Here is a 20,794-nt window from a genome sequence, read left to right as displayed (position 1 = left end):
AACAGTTCCTTATGGCCACAGAGGAACCATTTTACAACTTACTATTTTATTATAGCAAATTGTCTCTAGTGGCCTAAAAGACAATCTCATTTAATTGGCCAATTTGGAGTAGAACCAAATGATTTATTATAAATTACTAAATTATTAAAAATTTGATACAAAAGTCTCTTTGAGAGTTTTGTTAACCATTTCTAAGTCTCTACCCTGGACAGGTCCTGTCAAATCAGAACTAAATGTACAAACTTGTATTTTGAATGACGATAGGATAATAGTTTCTTGGGTAAAGTATTACTTCATCACTCTGCCATAGGCTCTGAAGTCTGTTCTAAAGCCACTAAGAAGAGGCGTAATATACTGTGAAGAACACAAATCTTAGAGGTTCAGTCCTAAGGCTTCATATGACTTCAAGCAAGCCACTTAAACTCTGTGACCTTCAATTCTTCATCTATAAAATGGTGATAAATGTACCCAGTTCATTTGTTCTAAAAATGGAAAAACAAAGTTTTATAAATGTGTTTACCTTCTCACTTGTTATGCACTAATATTTGATTTAGTTAACAAACTTTAACTTGTTAGAGAATTGATGTTTAATTTTTCTTTCTTTCTAGGTTAGAAACTTTTTTTGAATTTTATTTTATTTTTTTTATACAGCAGGTTCTTATTAGTTATCTATTTTATACATATTAATGTATACATGTCAATCCCAATCTTCCAATTCATCCCACCACCACCACCCCCTTCCCCCCCTGCATCCCCACCTTGGTATGCATATGTTTGTTCTCTACATCTGTGCCTCTATTTCTGCCTTGCAAACCAGTTCATCTGCACCATTTTTCTAGATTCCACATATATGCGTTAATATATGATATTTATTTTTCTCTTTCTGACTTACTTCACTCTGTATGACAGTCTCTGTATGACACTCTGTACATCCACGTCTCTACAAATGACCCAGTTTCGTTCCTTTTTATGGCTGAGTAATATTCCATTGTATATATGTACCACATCTTCTTTATCCATGCTTTATCCAAAACTAACAAATAATTAAAATGTTAATGATATCTATAACACATTAATAGAGTTTCAAAATATATAAACTATCTTTTAGACTGGAAAACATGAGGAAGCCTCACATTCTAGGCAGGATGGACACTGAGTGTTTGGTGTTCATTTCTTCCTTTTTTTTATTCCAGTCATTTCTCTCTAAAAATAATTGAGTCCAATAATGACTTTCTCCATTTCATAGGTCCACCAACTTAATTAGTCTTTTTCTCTTATAACAGTACATTTTGTAAAGTATCTCCATTTTCATGATCAAATAAAAGTGCAAATGCCTTTATAATAGTTTAGGTAATGCTGTGTCTACATGCCTACTATGCAATAGAGTTGAGTAGAGAATTGATTGATTACATTTAGGGAAAATGTTGTATTGGCTGCTTGAACAAATTTACAGATTGTTTACAGAAACTAGAGTGATATGATCGCATGCATTAAGCAGAACAGGCGTGGATTTTGATTTCCTGATGCCTCTCTTTCTCTTGCAGAATAGTTTTGCCCCCTCAATTAATATTACTTCTTTATTTTTCATGCCTCTTTAAGTTCTACTTCCTAATTCCTTACAAATTCAGTCTCATTAACTTACCTGATATCATTGTGACTCACAAGAGATTATAATTTTTTTCTTCATCTTCTTGCCTCTTTAACACTCTTTGCTATACTTTTTATGTGCATCACCTGATGACAACCTACTTCTCAATTCTTCTTTTGAATATAGTCTATTTCTTGAAAGCATGTCATCATAAATTTTTCCTCCAAGTGATAAAACTTTCCTGTAGTTATGTACACTAGAAAACTTACCGTGCTCTCAAAACTGTGGAACATGAGTCATATATTTCATACAAAGAACTTGTATTGCCATAAAAATCCATATTCTATTCCATTATTTTTCTTTAGTCTATTAAAGATTGGTAAATGAGCAGAATGATTAAAATACAATTAAATTTTTCTATGAAATTTGAGTTGATTCATTTTTTTCTTTGATAACAGAAAATTGGTCTTTAGATCTTTACTCCTGAATATTTCCTTTCTTTCATGTGCTTCTAGTTTTTAGTAATAATTGGAAAGTGTTACATTTTTAAAAATCACTTATGCAAACTGTTTTTTTAAAATGCTTTCCAATTACTCCCACATATAGACAGACACCCACACACACATTAGCGTGTTTAGTTTCTATAATTCCCTTTGAAAAGGGTTGGTAGATACCTAAGTTTAAGGAATGCAACTGAATTTATTCCTGAATCTAGTAATGTTTCTAGGAAAAGAAATATTTCATGGTATCTCCCTGGATGTCTTATCTCCATTCCATTATATTTTTTAAAGTTTTTATTGAAAAGTAATATCAAATTATCTCTCAAATCAAAGAACCTTCTTTATAAACAATATGGCAATGCTGAGAAATGGAGTCAGACAAAAATTTTTATTGGTCCTTAAATTCAACAAAGTAAATATACTTTATTTAAATATAAAATTTTAAGATTGTGCCTAGAGATGGGCATCACATGGTGTAAGTTTCTTCTACAAGTTATAAGTGATTTTAATTTTCCCAAGTATGATATTTACACCAAATTTATTCTGTTGGTAGCCACAGTACACTGTTATCTCATAGGCCTTTTTGACATGTCACTGATCAATACCTTCCTCACTTGCACTCAAGTGTGGATTTTCCCACATGCATGTATGAGACTTCCTGAAATTTTGAATTTATTGGAATTTATAAGCTCTCTTTCATCCTGCAGGAAGTTTACAGGTGATTTAAAAAATTGATGCTTCAAATAGTTGATATTGCTTTGGCTTCAGAACATCAGACAATTTCTTTAATACATCTTTTATTTATTGAAATCAATTTAAAGTTATAACAGCTAGATAAGTTTCCTCCCCACCTCCAAATAAAAGGGAACACTAGCCTTTGAATGATGTAAGAAACACCACACAAAATAATTTAAGGTATGCAAATATGTTCATTTTTATTTATGTCGAAACACATCCTTCAGACTGAAGAATTCAGCTCAGTTTTCTCCATTGTCTCGCAATTCATTTGCCTACCCATCTTCACATCTTACCTCTTTAATGCTTATTATCTCTTTAAGTCCTAGTTAAGATTCCCCAGTCTTCCTAGGTTAGGTCTGTCAAGGTTTTCTCAACATCTTATGAACTCCAACACAAATTATATACATTGGACGCTTATCAGCTCTGCATAGTTAATGAATTTTTATAAATCTATTCTTTCTCCCCAACTAAATCATAAATTTCTTTAAGGATTTAGGACCTTGTGTGTTTCATATCTAGTGTAATTTTGAAAATATATTTAATGATTCATTGATTGATCAGATTGCTTAATTGAAAATTCATCCCCATTTATTGCTATATAATTTTATTTATTTTAAGTTATAGAATGTCTATAATAGAAATATTAATATAATAGGCACTATAACTTGCTGTTCAATAGCATTTAATAAGTTAGAATTTATACTCTTGATTTTAAGAGTAGACTTTGTTGTAGAAGTAGTTGTGCAATTATTTTTAATATGACATAGAGTGATTAATTTAACATGTAGTAAATTAAGCTTGAGTCTTTTCAGTGTAACAGGAGGGACTCAGGATAGGATATTAGGAAAAATAGGTACAAATTTTTACCTTCTACAACTACCATTACCTGGGAATTTGGAAAATTCATATAAAATCTTTTAAATTTGGGGGTCTTCATTTCCTAACATAAAATAAATGTGGTCTAGAAAACACTCTAAACTTACTTTCAGGTATAAATTTACATATGAGCTGCGCACACTGGAGAAATAAAAGTATTTGAGCTTCTTTCTTTACAAAGCCTCTTTTTGTTAAAACTTTCGTGTAAAATTCTAAGATTGCTAAAGCAAACAAGAAAATCACTATACATCTTGTATATTTCCTCATTTAGCCAAACCCCTAAAATGTAGGTGTTAGTGAGATTGTGAGTCACAATTCTCTTTTTATGAACAAGAAAAATATTTGTAGATTAAACAGTATTTTAAAAGTCAAACTGCAATAGGAAGTTGGCAAATATTAAGTGATGTATTTGTGATATTTCATTTTTTAAATGTAGATGTATGTATCGATATCCTCACAAACTGCTGAGCAATCCAAATGTCTATCACTTTATTCCTTTTCTTCCACTTTTTTCTTTATAAATGTAAGTTTACACACTGAGAGTTAAAGGTACAAATGCAAACATACATAATAAGCAAATCATAAAAGCACATGACATTTTGAATACAAATATACTATCAAAATTCATAATTGGAAAATAAAAATGAAAGCTAACTGTATGCATTATAAATAAAACAGATTCACCTCATGAGTTTTACTCATCCTTTTCTATGCCTTTATTTGGGGCATCTCTTAGGTTAATACAAATGTGAGTAAATGCATGAGGTGTTAACATCTGCTGGCAGAAATGGTTGGGAATATTCTGTGACCAGTACAATTTGACCAGGAGGCAGGCCTGGAGCATCTGGTATACTCAGCGTTTCAGATTTATTTATAGTTCCGTAACTTCTAACATCATGTAGAGAAATGCATCAGATGCTAAGTAAATTGCATTTGCAAATCTTGTCTCAATGAACAGAATGTCTGTAAGTCATTAACCACGATGGATCTAGAGGTACTCTCCGATCGTTCCAGCTCTGATACTTACTTTGGTTTTGATAGGTTGTTATCATTATACAATATTCATTGAGTGTTTAAAATAACTCAGAAACTTACTGTAGAAAGTAATTTTTTAAATTATTAAAATAGACCAAGAATCAAATAGATCCAAATCAAATCTAAATTAGTATCATGCTTTCACCTACCAGAGATAACGGGTTCTTCTAAATTAAAAAACAACCCAAAGCGTTAGCCAATCATATTCTACTGAACTTCAAAACAGAAGATGACATCTTTATTTTGGAAAAAGTATAAACGATAACACCAAAAGAGTTGAGTTTTGTTTTGGGGCAAGTCACTATAACATCTCCAAGCTTCATACCCAAAAATAGAGATAATATGCTTACTTCACAGTACTATCACGGGGATTAAATGAGAAATGTACAGGGAGATGATTATTAAACTATAAATATTCTTACAAATGTAAAATAATATTTATGCATTGGCTACATTATATATCAGTTTTGTACATCTTTAGGTAGCAATAATAGCTGAGGGTCTCCAGATAATTTCATCCTGACTGAAACTGTGCTCTGAAATTTATAATAAAAAATTTCAAATTAAAGGTGTAGTCAGTTAAAAGACCCAGATATTTGGGAAGACTCACATGGGACTAATTTCCTATCTGAAGCTTAACAATATGCTAGAGGCTAATAATGTGGATTTGTAAATAATTTATATATTTGAGAGTAGTTAAGTTATATAAGAAATACTTTATCATCTTCCAAATTTTTCCCTATTTCATTACCTGATTTCATTACTATATTTTATTATTTGGTTTTTATTTTACCTATATATTGTACAACTATCACAAATAATGCACTGAGCTAAATGCTAAGATGGCAGCAAGGTAACAGAAAATAGGGAGATAAAGATACAGCACAGTCCCTGGCCTCCACAGACTTTTTATTTTCAGGAGAAAGATAGATATCCCAAACGAAACAAATGACATAAAGGGATTTTAGAGAAAATGTTGAGTACAATCAGAATATAGAAATAACCGAACTCAAAATCTCAAGTCAGGAAATGTTATCTTGTTGCCTCACTTAAACTCGGGGTCCAAGAGCAAGATTCGGGACAAGATATCTCTCCTGAGCCAGGAGGTTTGAGCATAGGATGAACAGAGGCTATCATGCCAAGACTTGGCTGACAGTAAGATAAGGCAGAACAGGAACATTAGCTATGGAACTCTGAAGTTTTAGGAGAGGAACTGCAAGTAACTAAAAGGACCAATGATCAGAGATACAACGTTCAGGTAGGGAGTGCCTGCAGGTCTGGCAGGCAAGTGTATCGGAAACAAGTATGAGGTTATGGAGCAAAGTGTCAGAAATTCAACAGATGGTCAAAATAAAGGTTACAAAAAAGTCCAAGGATTTTTGGTTAAACAATAAGAGGTTAGGATATATTAATTAATTAATTAATTAATTCTTTATCCATTAACCATGTACCGAGAATCCTAGAAACCAAAACTTGGGGAAACAAGGATAAATATAAACAAGTCTTGCTACAGAAGAATATATTCTATAAATGTTTATTGAAAACCTCTAAATTATACCAGGGGCTGTGCTGGGCACAAGCTAGAATAAACGGTAGACGTAAGATTCATTCTCTTGGAGTTTACATCTAGATGACAGCAAATAATTAAATGGAAATAAATGTTAATAAAAGCATATGGGAACTGCCACAAGAAAGAGAAGCATTTAGCAGAGTCTTGGGGAAAATAAAATGGAGGCATTTGTCAGGTATATGGCAAGCTACAAATACACTTGGAACTGTGGTGGATAGTGTGACCTCAATATATATTTATTGAATGATTGATGAAATAAGTAGATTATGAATGAATGGCAGAAACAGTATACAGAGAGATGGAGTAAGGGTGAAAAAGGCTAGAAAGGAAGGGGCATATCTATATATATTTGAGTAAAAATCATGAATACAGTGATCAAAAATCCAAAATTTTCTGAAACGGCTTTGATTTAAAATAGCTTGTACTGTAGTTCCCCAAAGACACTCCTGCTTGCCAGGCATGTATTGATGATTTGCTTTAAAAACGTGATCATTTTAAGTATGTCGAGAAGAAAAATGAGGCTTGATGCCAAGGCAACTGGCTTCTGAGGCAGAACTCTTCTGAGGCAGGACTCTTCTATGGCAGGACCCATTTGGTCTCAGAGAGAAGACTGGTATGAGTTTGCAGCTGGAGACAGGTAGAACACCTGTGGGTCCCAAGGGTCGGAAAGCAGGGGTCAGTGACGACATAGTTCAAGATTCATTGCTAGTTGGCCAGCTACCTAACTCCTCCTGTTTTTATTTTTTCCTATGATCACACCTCAAAGACTTCATTATTTTATTTTAAATCACTAGTTGGCTGTTTGCGAGTTTAAACACGGAACTACTGCAAAAATGATTTTTCGATTCTCTCTCACTATCCCATGCATAAAATAATGACTCAGAAAAATGTGCTTAGTACCTTCAGTAACATCCATTAAGAAGAGCCCAAGGCTTTACCCAGAGTTCTTCACAATTTCTTGCACCATTTGTTCATAGTTTAATTAGATTAGCAAGCAAATTATTGTCAATTACACCGTTTCTGACAAAAGTAATCGCATACATAGACACTATCTTGAGATGAGTTCTTTCTGCAATAGATAATTTTCATTCTCCCACAACTCACTCCTACACTATTTTCAAAATTAAAATCCCACACACTAAGCTGCACCACAGTAATGCATCAAATGTCACTTGCTGTTTCTTCTCACATTTAATTTTTAATGTCTACAGTTGAAATTATTCTGTAAATTTGGAATAATACTACAGAAATTAATGTTTTTGCCTAAGTCTGTGATATACAGTAGTGGAGAGAGGAATCCTAAACAATATTTGATTAAAATATTAGAGGCTTTGGTCTTCTGAATAACCTCAGGACATATGTCTCATAGTTATAAAAAATAAAAATCTGATATTACAATGGGAGCCTATTTTGGTTTATCTTGGTATCTCATAAACATTGAAATATTTGGCAGTTAAAAGTATAGCTTAACATAAAGACCAGCCATGCCAAACTTGGAAAAAAAAATCTATTAACAGCTGCAAATATGTTGGCTTTTCATTTAATTTTAGGCCAAGTCAGTAATTAGAATCATACAGAGAATTAAGAAATTGTAAATCAAGTCCCCATTATTTTCTACAGCCATGCTAATTAGTAATCATTAGAACTGGCTTTAAATCTTCCTGATCAATGATTTTGATAAGCAGGCCCCTGAAAGTCAACCATCAGCAATGGATTCTTGCCAAAGGACTTGCCTCTAAGACTGATATCAAAACCACTCAGGCTTTAACGTAACAAAGATAAAATAAAATTCTGTAACCAGTAGAAACCCAGATTGTGTGTGTGTGTGTGTGTGTGTGTGTGTGTGTGTGTTTCAGTTTGCATAATTCCTATTGACCTATCTTGATGTTCGCCAATTCCTTCTTCCACTACATTGAGTCTACTGATGAGGCCATCAAAGGAATTCTTCCTCTTTGTTACTGTACTGCTCATTTCTAACATTCCCATTGGATTCTTTCTTATAGTTTCCATCTCTTTGCTGAAATTAGTCATTTAATCATGTATGCTGTCTACCTTTTCCATGAAAACTGTTAAACTATTATTCACAGTTATTTTCTTTCCTGTTATATAGTTCCAACTTTTAAGTCCTGATTGTGTTGTCTCTCGGAAGAATGTTGCTTTAGCTCATGTTTTCATATGCTTCCTAGCTTTTTGTTGTTGTTGAAAGCTGGACTTCTTGTGTAGTATAGTAAAGACTGGGGTAAGTACCTTTATACCTGGAAATGGGCATACCTTTCTTTCATCAAGGCCTTTAGTGAACAGATTTGATTGACTCTAATTAAGAGTTGGGCTGGGTTTGGGTTTTTTGTTGTTGCTGTGGTTACCTTAGTGCACCACAGACTTCAATTTCCTCTGAATAATTACTTTGCATTTAGAGTAGGGGCTAGTTTTTCAGAGGTTTTTATTTTGTTTTATTTTGTTTTTATTTTTATTTTTTTGTTCTCAGGGTCTGTTCCCCTGTTAGTTTTAGGTCTTTTCTTTGCACTGCATCTCAGAGGTGGTCTGTCTCTAGCAGAACTCCTTTTTAAATTTAAGATTTCATTTTTGAGAACAGTTTTAAGCTCACAGCGAAACTGAGAGGAATATACAGGAGATTTCACATATGCATGCCTAGCCTCCCCCATTATCAACATCACTTACCGGAATGGTATGTTTGTTACTAAGGATAAACCTAAACTGACACCTCATAATCACTCAAAGTCCAGAGTTCACCTTAGGGTTCACTCTTGATGTTGCACATTCTATGGGTTTGGACAAGCATATAATGACATATATCCATTATTATACCATCATACAGAGTATTTTCACTTCCTTAAAAATTCTCTGTGCTCTGCCTGTTCATCCCTCCTGCTGCCCTTGAGATATTGTTTTTATTCTATGCCTGTTGACCTGGTAGGGGTTGGGGTAGGAGTATTCTATGTTTGAATAAAGCCTCAGTCTTAGACAGACACTATATCTCTGCTGACCTTCCACAAGGGACAGAAGGGTTTTTTTTCCCTCTTGTTTTCCCTCACCTGCAGGGAATTTCCACCAGTGCCCTAATGGCGACAGTGTTTGTTGCCCTCCCAGCAGATTAAGCTTTCGTTCAGTAAGGGAGATGGGATGAGTATCTCAGCTGCTATTGCCCCCTCCTCCTGTTCTGTACCATGAGGGAGACTTTCTAAGAATTCTCCCATTTTTTGTGTGTGTGAGCACCAGTGAAGTTGGTAGGAAAAAAACCTGAAAAGGATGAGGATATCCCTTATATCTGTAGCCCCCAGATGTTCACCTCTCTCACCAGCACACCATTCAGTGTGTCAAGTACTCTAGCTGAACTCCTACTGTGGAGTGTCTGACTATGTCTTGTCCAAGCTAGTGCTCCAATCTTTTCTCTTCCTGCCTGTTTCTCCTTGGATCTGGGGCCAGTTTGTTGCTGTACAATGTTAGCACTCCAATGGACTCAAGAAAGATTATGAATTTGGTATTTGTTTGGCTTTTTTTTTTCACCCTAAGATTAGGAACATCACTCTTTGCAGCTCCCTACATCTCTCAGTAAAAAACAAAGGGAAATTTTTGTTCTTTGAATTTTAAAATTTTTTGATACTTTCTTTGACAATTGCTTCTACTGACCTGCTATAAATACACAGTCAGACAAATAATATAACATTTCAATTGGGATGTTTAAAAATAGATCTCAGAAAAGTAAACATAGCAATAATTTTGAAATAATCATTATTGAGCAAAATTTTATCTTTTTTTACTTTACATTCCAAGATTTCTAAATTTCATAAATATTTAAACACATCCACAGACACAGGTGCATATAAACAGGGAAAGAGACTAAACACAAAGTGTTCTTGTTAGCCTGAGAAAAATATGGTGAACTAATAAATGTTATTTCTATCTACTATTAATTTAATAAAGTTTTTCTCCCCAGAGGAGCAGAAGTCACTTTAAGGTTCCCTAATTTGCTTTTAAGTAGCTGTTAAAAGAAGCAATAATAGCCCTTATCATCTGAGTGTACACTTGGAGAAATTGAACAAGTAGCTTGCCCCAGGCCAAAGTTAATCAGTGAGTCATTGGAGAGTCCAATTCCCAGTCTGGTGGATTGTTCCCTTCATCTCCCTCTCTGCAAAGAAATCCTTATTTAAGGTTCTTGAAATTTTAAATTAAGTTGCCAGATATTAATGTGACTATCCCACCATCTTTCTCTGTATTTTCCCTTTGGTGTTTTTATAGGTCCAAAATCCTGTGCTAAAATTTTTCTCCAAAGATGTGTCTTACATAGAAAGAAAAGCTGAACGCTTAGGATCCCTATTTGTAGAGAAACTGCTTTGACAGTGCCGGAGGCTATTTCTTCTTAACCTGGTGAGTGGCTCTCACCCTGGCTATGCAGCAAAGTCTCCTATAAAACAGTGCTTCTCAGGCTTCATGTGCATATCAACAACCAAGTTTTTGTCAAAATACAGACTCCAATTCAGCAGATGTTGCAAAACCCAAGATTCTGCATTTCTCAGTAGCTCCCAGGAGATGCTAGTCTGCAGAGCATACATAAAAAGCATTTTTTAAAACAATAGACCTCATTTTTAGAAATTTCATACTGAAGGTCTATGAGGTCAGGCTAGCATTTGTGTTTTCTAAAAGCTCCAAATGTGGTTTTATTGTACACCTAAGGATAAGAATCATTTCTGTTGGTACCTTTTTGGAAGTGTTTGCAAAGGGTCTTGTAGAGCTCAGTTTTGATACCTAAATTGCATAGTATATATTTTCCTTATTTAACAAATTCCCTGTTAGATTATTGGATAAAACAAAAAGTCCTTTTTGAAATATGATGAACTGTGACATGATAAAATAATATTTTAAATTCATATGTTCACATAGGTTTTTTAAGTAGGACATATTTTTTAGAATTCCTTTCATTGAAGTGAAAGTCATTTTGAATGTCCCTTTATTTTGTTTGTGAGGGAAAAAAAACTAATCTTTGAGGTGAGATAATGAAGTTTAAAGTTCTGATAATTTAGAACTCTTCAAAGGTGACCTAATTAAGTTCTAAACCATAATCACAAAATCTCTGACTTCACAAAATTGCTATAGGTTTTAAGATAGTCTCCTTGTAGGATCCCTTCAGAGGGAGATTCTTTTGCTATTAAAAGTTCTGTCTATCATTGCCTACTAAACAAGAGGGCCTTAATGTTTCCCTCAGCTTATCCAAACTTTAGACAGGCTTCTTTCTGCCTCTAGGCCCCTGACCTCCTTTTTCTTAGAGCATTTACTTTAGAAAATCTGTAATTGCAAATTCTGTCTCTACCCTTTTGAAATATAAATCGTTGCAAAATCCTCTTGTCTGTTTTACAACCCAGGACTGTCTTTCTCAAGTACCTGGGGGCCATCCTTTTGAAATGTAATCGTTAAGCTTCCTTCTCCCAGTTTCTGGAAGAGTAGGAGCTTAACTTATGTGGGCACCTTTCCCCATGTTGTAACACGACTTCTTATTATGCAGATATGAGAGTGTTTACTTTTCCACTGGGTAAGGCCAATCAGCAAACATAGATGGCCCATGATCCCCCCACCCCATCTCTTAGAATCTATCCTGACCTTATTTCAGTGGAGTTGTGTTCAGACTGAGCTCTGGCCCTGACAACCTATTGCAGTAGTCTTGAGTAAAGGCTTCCTTGGCTGTTTAACTTTGTCCAGTATAATTTTCCTTTGATACCACCTTGACATTAAACTTCCAAACTGAATTTAAGGAGTGATCAATTTCCCAAACTTTTCTAACAGAGAAATTATTTGGTCTCTAATCTCTTTCCCACCATTTTCCCTAATACCCATGAGGACCTTTCTTGTTTAATTGAATCATTGGTAAGTCTCACCAAAATGCAGGTTCACAGCACCTATGCATCAAAACTGATTAGACTGATTCTACGTAAGTTGAATGGATCTATACCATAGCAGTTACTTAAATGAGCACTGAACTGTAGAAAGAACAGTGGTTTTTTCAGACCTTTGGGTGAGCTTTTCAATCATGAGTTCCCTTCTGGAATATGGTTGATCAGAATTCTTTGTGTCAGATTTTCAGATGGATTTGAATATTTTGTACTCATAAAGATCCTCCTTGGTTCTTTCATCTTTCCAACTGACAGCAGGGAAAAGACAAACAACAGTTTTGGCTGGCTAATATAGGTTAGCCACACTTATATTTGTCAGCCAGTGCTTTTCCTTTTTTTAATGTTTATTTTTAACTATTATACTATAAGCCCATTAGGGAAAAGACCACATCTAATTTGTTTACCATTTTAAACAATATCTAATACAGTGCTAATTATACACAAAACAAAGTTATAGTGGCAACATGCAAAAATCTAAATTAGAAGTAGCTGGACAAAAAGTACTACGTATTTAGTATATATGAATTTGGTGAGAAGGATTCATGGGAGTTCGGTTCCCCAAAGATATTTAGAATGTTTGCTGCTTTACATTTAGAGACCAAATTCCTCAAACTTTATAGGTTCTAGGCTACTTTCTAACTTTGTCCTAATAGTGTTCACCAATTTTTTATAATTCTCTAAAGACTCAAGTAAAATAAAAGGTATGTGGAATAAATTCTGTCTCCAGAATTTATATGATCACTGAACAAACTTCCAAATGGCAGAGCCACAATTCACAATTCAAATCCAGGTTTATCTTACTCTAAAATTTACTCTTTTAACCTTTAATGTATCATGACTTAGGATATAATTTTTTATCATCTTGTGGGAAAATGATTAATTAATATATATAACCACAGATAAAATCAAAGTTTGATAAAACATAGGCTAATTGAGAATAATACAGGTATAGCCATTTTTATTGTTCATACTTCTAAATGATATTTTCCTAGACTTTTAAAAATTATCCCCCCAAATTTCAATAATACAGCTCTTGCTGGGAGGTATTTGTATCGTATTCAACACTATGATTATTTGTTATAAAAGCCAGGCTCTTTACTCATTATTTATCCTCCTTTATCTAACTTCTGTTTAGGAAACATTTAACAAGACACTACATTCAAATTCTTTGACATAGCGGAGAACTCCATTAGACATTCAGAGCTTTCAAACAGAAAGTAAAGAATATTTCATGACAATTTACCTATCAGTTTTCTTATATTCATTTAGTACTAGAAAGGCATTTCAATTAATTTGTTGATCTTGATTTTCTCTGCATTGTTACACATTCAAAGATGTCTTTTACTTCCAGATGCTTAAACACACACACTTAGAATCTGTCTGTGATTTTCGTATGTCAGGAGGTTGTATTATACCCAATATGTTTATGGATTACATAGAACGTATATAGGTATCATAAATTAAACCTTTGTTTGAGAATTTCATTAGCACTGGCCTCCATGTCTAGGGCTGTTACACTAGTGTCACCTGCTTTCCCATCCTCTAGCATTGCTCCCTCAGTCATCCTCTGTACACAGCAGTCAGCCTAGCATGCTTCCTGTTCAACTACTACAGTGCAACTCATCGCTGGCTGTACAGTAAAATCATCTGGGCAATGTTTAAGATGTACTGATGACTGGACTCCACCCCCAGAAGGTCGGTGAGCCAAGGCATTTAACAACTTCCCAGACAGATCTAATGTGTGACCAGGATTGAGAACCTCTGGACTTCAACCAGAGCAGGTCTTTTATTTGATTTACTTATGGTGCTTACCCAGACACATCTTTTGAAGAAACTTGTATTGCTTAAAGAAATATGTTTGAAAATCACTGCAGGGTTGAATATGCCTTCCATATGCCATCGTAGAAATCGACCTAATACACTTTGAAAAGTATGGTACCAAATGCTCTGTATCTGCCTCCCTTAAGAATCTCTTTGAGAACAGAGTTCAAGTTTTAATCTCTCTATATCTCACGTTTGTCATTTGTAAGACGGGAATTTTAAAAAAAGGTTGTTGTAATAATTAAAGAAAACAATCCCATATAAAGTACCCAAAACTTGGTCGGTGATCAATAAGTATGCATTTAAGTAAATATGTATTTAGAGGTAGAGAATAAATATTTATCCTAGGTGTAAATAAACAATATGATTCACTCCACAAATAACGCATGCTTGTCATAAACAATATTTTTATTTATTTTATTTCTATAGTTCAGGCTACTAAACTAGAAAAGCTCCTTCTGTGCATATTCTCCCTTAGAAAAAAGTATAGAGCTTCAATATAGCCAGTGTGCTGATCAATACCGCTGCCCTCTACCCAGCACCCCACCCCACCCACGTAGATAGGTGCCTTTCTCATCCTTCTTAGAGTCTAACACCTTGTTCCAAGCAACCCACCTGCAAGAAACCCCCTCTTCACTGTGCTCTGGTCTGACACCATGAGCTAGCATCTTCTTATGCAGATGGCCTACACTGTTTAGACAGACAAAGGGAAAAGAAAGAGGTTCAATTTCTTTTAAAATACCATCCACTAGTAAGTTTCTGTCACAAAGTGACTTATTCTATTTATATATTTATTTACTCTTGGAAAGTTATGTTTACTGGAAAACAATGTTTGCTTTTAAAAAACTTATAAATAGCCAAGATCAAGTGCATTTCTTTTTCAGTCTGAGGTAGGGAATATAAAAGATGAAAATGGAACATCTTGTAAAAATAATAGCAACAACAACAAAAACAACTAATAAATGTTGAGAATGATAGAATTATAAACACTACCACTTTAAGCAACCATCAATGTAATAATTGATTCCTTTTTATTTTGGTCATGTTGTTTACCTAAAGGAGTGTTGATCTGAATTATTCCACTTTCTAAGATTTAAGTAGCTGATAACATAACTAGTTATTTCAAAACTTGAAACAAAGTATTTTGGCTCAAAGCAGCACCCAAATACTAAGTCAAATCAGCTCCAAAAGACTGAGGAAATTTTATCTTCAAAGCTCAAAGTTTACCAAAAAATTTTTAGAGAGAATAGTATGTCCAGAATTGAGACAAAATCTAAATAATTTGATTTACAAAGAGCTTTCCATGATACTATGCCCAATAGAGAGAGGCACGAACTCGGCACTTCACTGATAAGAATGTAAAATGGCATGGACATGAAAATCCAGTTCTATGGATTTGTAAACTTAGAACTTGACCAGGTAATTCATATGTCATGTTTCTCGACTCTAGTCACTTGTTTGCCCTGAGCGCACCCTAAAGCAAACTACTTTAAAGCATTAAGCCAACATATCTGTTCTTCTGTCTCCGTCTTCCCCACCATCATCTCTAACGGGCACTGCTCTATTCTGCCTTCTGTCCAGAGGCACTAGCCTCATGGCTTCCTAGTTCCTTAATTCTGAATTTCCCTCTCCCCAGTTATTATGCCAAGACCTTCAGCGTTGCCCCAGCTTCCACCTTCAAACTTATTTGCCGAAGTTCAAGATAGTGCTCAGCAAACAAGAACCTGATGCTATCGGGAATCATCTCTTAAAATTCAATGGCAGTTGTAAAGGAAAATATCCTCCCTGTTACGCCATGTACCATGAATGACGGGGTATAATGTCACATGCCTATGCTACTAACTACTCAAGAGGCAGAAACTGTAAGATTGCTGAGCTCCAGGGTTTTGGCCTGCAGTGGGCTCATACTAAATTTAGCAACATTATGCCATGGGGCCATAAGGAGACTTTTCATCCAGCTGGGGGAAAAAAAAAAGCTCAAAAAGATACTTCAGCTCAACCATGGCAACCTGAATGCACAGTTTTTTACAATTCATTTGTTTAAAGATAATATTTCATTTTCAATTTACATGTTAAATTACTTTTTCATTTTATATTGCTTATTTTGGGAATTTATATGTTGCTACTATGCTACTATAATACAATGTTATATTTGAATTGCACATATTCATTAATTTATATTGTAATTGATGTTTTATAATATATTTATGATTTTCTGTATTTGATTTATACTATATTTTATATGTAGGTATCTGTGCATTGTAAATTATATAATCATATACATTTATATTTCATATTTGCTTTGTAATATATTATATACAGATCTTTGAATTATGTTATATATTTAGTTTCAGCTGATTTTTATTTGTATATACTGGGTAATTTTTAATCAAATACTACTATTAATGTTGGTATTTTGGTATTATGGAAATAAACACACACACACACATATCCTTGTCATTCTGTGCCCATGTTACAAATCACCAGAGGGATAAATATTCCAGGATGGAAACAGAGCAAAACTTATGTGCTGGTTAAAACACAAATATTTGGGATGACCATTAAAAAAAATGAGTATTTCCATCTGATTTTTTTCCTGATGTTATCAGATGCCTCTTTAAGTTTATATGTAGAAAAAATCCAAGATATCTGCAAGTACCTAATAGTTCCTACAAACTACAAATATTATTCAGTGCCAGGTATTATCCACTTTTTTTCAAATTATTCATTTACTAAGAGAACAGTGAAAAGATTGCAGTTCAAATTGCACTTGTATATGTTGTCAACAGAAATTATTTAGAGAAATCTAAGGAAAAGAGCTGTATTTGGATAATGGTAGAGATATCCAGTGGTAACATTCAAGTCTGTCACAATAATTTAATTCATTTATCAGAACCAATAAAGCAGAAAGGTTTCTAAAAAAGAAACAATTGACTCAGATACGAGAAAGATAATACAATAAAACAAGGGCGTCCATAAATTGATTGAGCTTAGGTTTGCTGACATTTCTATTTTACTTTAACAATGAACCCCAGAGAACATTTATATCACAATAGCATTATTTATTAACGTTATATTATTTATATTAGTAATGAACACCCTCATTTTGCAAGGTATCATTCAAAACATAAAAGATAACATATTATTCCTGAAAAATAAACATTTTAAAGATGAAAAATTGAGAGGGTGATCTTTGCCATTTATCACTTCACGTAATAGTATATATTTCCAAAATTTAAATTAAGTTGACAAGCATAATTGTTCAGGAAATAATTGCATGATTAGTTGAATGATTAATAATACATAAAATACCAATAATAAACAATGATATTAATGCCTGATAGTCACTGAGTGCTTCGTATGTGTCAGCACAGCACTATGCACTTTGCATAAATCATGTCATTGAATTGTCACAATCCTAAGGTACTATTATTATCACCATATTACAGATGAAGAAAGTAAAACAGAGAGTATTACAAATTGTTCACTGTTTTAACGGCTTACCATAACTGTGAATAACTGAGTTAAAATGATTGTGGCCACATTTTTCAATGATACTTCATTAAAAAAAATAGCCCAGAGCTCAAGAGACCATTCATGAAGTTTCGGACACAAAATATATATAAGATGGGACTTGTCACCAAAATAAAAAAGAAAACAATATTTATTCACTTTGGTAAGACGTGGTGCCTATATTGATCAGGATTCAAAGTCACACTAACTCTCTCTTCTACTTTTTATTGCTATTCTCAGCATCATTCTCTTGATGTAGCTTTGTACACAAGGTTGAGGGTCAAGCACCTGGAGATTACTGCTAAAATCCTTACCACTCCATGACTGGAGTTGTGATAGTCAGTGTAATGTCATTGGGTTGTTTTTTTTTGGGGGGGTGGGGGGTAGGCAGAGGAGTGTTCTTTACATTATGGATTTTTATTCTGGGGAATTTCAAATTTTTCAGAGAATTTACTCCCATTCCCTGCTTGTGTAGCAGCCACACTGACAGTGCTCTGATTTCTGGACCGGAGATTGTGAGGATTAACTTTCTCTATTCAGGCTTGTGACCAATGACCTGGTTTTTAGCCCTATGCCTCATCACCTGGGGTAGTATATCAGGGAGAATTTCATGGAAGGGAATGATTGTTTCATATATAGGTTTTATTTGACTATGGTGAGCCGTGTGCAAGTCCCCACACAAGGAAAAGAGAATATTTTTATACAGACGAAAGAAAAGTTGGGAGGGCGTAGTAAACAGGCCCTTGGCTTTTTGTTGGCTGAGTCCTTGAGGGGAAAGAAGAGGAGTGAATCCTTCTTCCTGATGGGCTTTGCTACCTTTGAAGGGTGTGATAGCTCCCCCTTCTGGTCTCCCAACTCTTTCAATTGAGCTTTCTGTTTATTAATTTTTTAGTTGTTGATGGGTCATACTGTAAAAATGAAAAAGGGAATTTCCAAGCTGGCTATGCTATTACTGCTCAGTATGAAGTACTTGAGAGGGTAAATCTCGCACTAGCTAAAACAACTCAACAAGCAGAGATCGATACTCTCACCAGAGCATGCCAGTTATCAGAAGGACAAATTATTAATATGTATACAAACAGCTGGAATGTCTTTGGGGTTGCCCATCATGTTATTGAATAAATTCCACTATATAATATTGATTATACATCTTAAAATGTATTTATATATTTTACTTTAGATGAAAGTTATTTTCTATTATTTTTCAATTACATAAATTTTCTTATAACATCTTTCAAATTTTTTTTGCACATATATTAGAATTTCTCTGGGATAGGTAGATAGAAAGAGAAATAAAGATATTCTTATGTCTATATATTTACATAAGTACACTAGAAAATATATTTGTGGAAATGTATATCATTGATCCACAGATTACTTAGAAGTGTTTTATTTAGTATCTAGGTAGTTGAGAATTTTCTAGTTTCTTCTGTCATTTAAATCTAGCTTAGTTCTACTGTGTTCAGAAAGCATTCTCTGAATCATTTCAATCCTTTGGTATTTATTAACGGCTGTCTTTATTGACTAGCATATGATAATTTAGGTTAGTACTCCATCTATACTTGAATTTGTATTTGGTGACAGTTAAGTGCATTGTTCTATAAATTTCCATTTGGTCAAGTTTGTTCATTGTTTCCTTCAGATCTTTTATATTTTTACTGATTTTTTTTTTTGCTTCTTCTGTTGGCTAATGAGAGAGATACGTTAAGGTCTGCATATACAATTATACGTGTGTCTATTTCTCTCTGTTTTGTCAATTTTTGCTTTGTCTATTTTGAAGATAAGTTATTGGGAATCCATTACCATTACAAAAAGTCCTTTATCTTTAGTAATTCAACTTGTTTTAAAGCCTAGTGTGATATTAAAATAGCTATATTAACTCTATTTGGTTAAGGTACTATATGCATAGTACATCTTCTATCTTTCTTCTTGTTGTCAAGCTTTCTGTATTCTTGTATAAAATATGTGCCTCTAGTAAGAAATACATAATTGGCTTGTTTGGTAGTACAGTTTGGCAATATTAGTATTTTTCTTATACTAAATCCTTTACATGTCATATTATTATTCATATACTTTGTTCTATCGTACCATGTTATCTTTTTGTTTCTGTTCAATCGATCTGTTTAAAGCTCCTCTTTTTAATTTCTTGCATTTTTGTATACATATTTCTATTAGTTTGTTGTGTCAACCAAAAAAAAAAAATGCAGAAGGCGGCAAACAAGAAGAGTTTATTTGGGGTCCTAAGAATTCCAATTTGGGAGACACAGATTTGGGTAAAACTGAAAGAGTGTTCTGGGGAAGAGAAATAGTCAGGGACTTACAAAAAGCAAAAGCCATGAGGCTGTACGCTGACACAAGAAAGGAAATATTTGTCCTTAAGGGATGGCTGTCATGGGTTGTTTTAGGGTAAGTGTCCAATAAATATCTTGAGTTTCTGGCAGATGTTTTGGATGCCTTCATTAGGACAATAAGTGGTCAGAAGGTCAGATTCCATCCAGGTTGACATGTGCATAAGTCATACTTCCTCAATAGCTTCCTGGCTCCATTTCAGCCAGCTCTCTTAGCAATATTGACTTCAAATTGATTTTCCTTTCACATTAGTCATACATATATTCTTGTGCAATATTCTTTTAGTGGCTTCTTCCAAATATTACAGCGAGGACCTTTGATTTATTACAGTCTAATCTGAAATATGACTTTTAAACTTCTCTAATAATTCTAGAACCTTAGAATGTTTTCTTTAACTTGTTTGCTTAAGCCTATAAGTTTAACCATGAAATCTATAAGCAACCTGGGGCATGGCCATCCCTTAAGGGTTGAAGATCCAGTCTGTATAATGGCAATTTTATCATCCACCTTCACAGAGAGCAAAGATTACACTCACTCTGTGAATGTAATCTACTAAGCTTTGGTGGAGCCACATGAAGCCTTTAGTGTACAGTGCAGAATACACCCTTGGAACACTGTAGAATATGGGTCGTTGAAATGAGCAAATTATTTAAGCTAACCTCAAGGTTACTCTGACCAGAAAGCTGAAAATTTACTACTGAATCTATTCTCCATTCCAAATTAAGTCATGTTTTTCAATGTATCTAATATGGTTCTTCAAGGAAGTCAAATGATAATATTAAAACATTCTAATAATAAAATGCCAACAGTTGAGGGGTCAAAAAATTGAATACAAATGTACTTTCTCCAATTACAAAGTTTCATTGGAAAAATTAGAGTCCAAATACAAAAATTCCTTGCA

The sequence above is a fragment of the Balaenoptera physalus genome (assembly GCF_965194825.1).
Source record: "Balaenoptera physalus genome assembly, chromosome: 9".
NCBI classification, from domain to species: domain Eukaryota; kingdom Metazoa; phylum Chordata; class Mammalia; order Artiodactyla; family Balaenopteridae; genus Balaenoptera; species Balaenoptera physalus.
The sequence above is the reverse complement of the archived record's forward strand: the minus strand, read 5'-3'. Positions refer to the sequence as shown.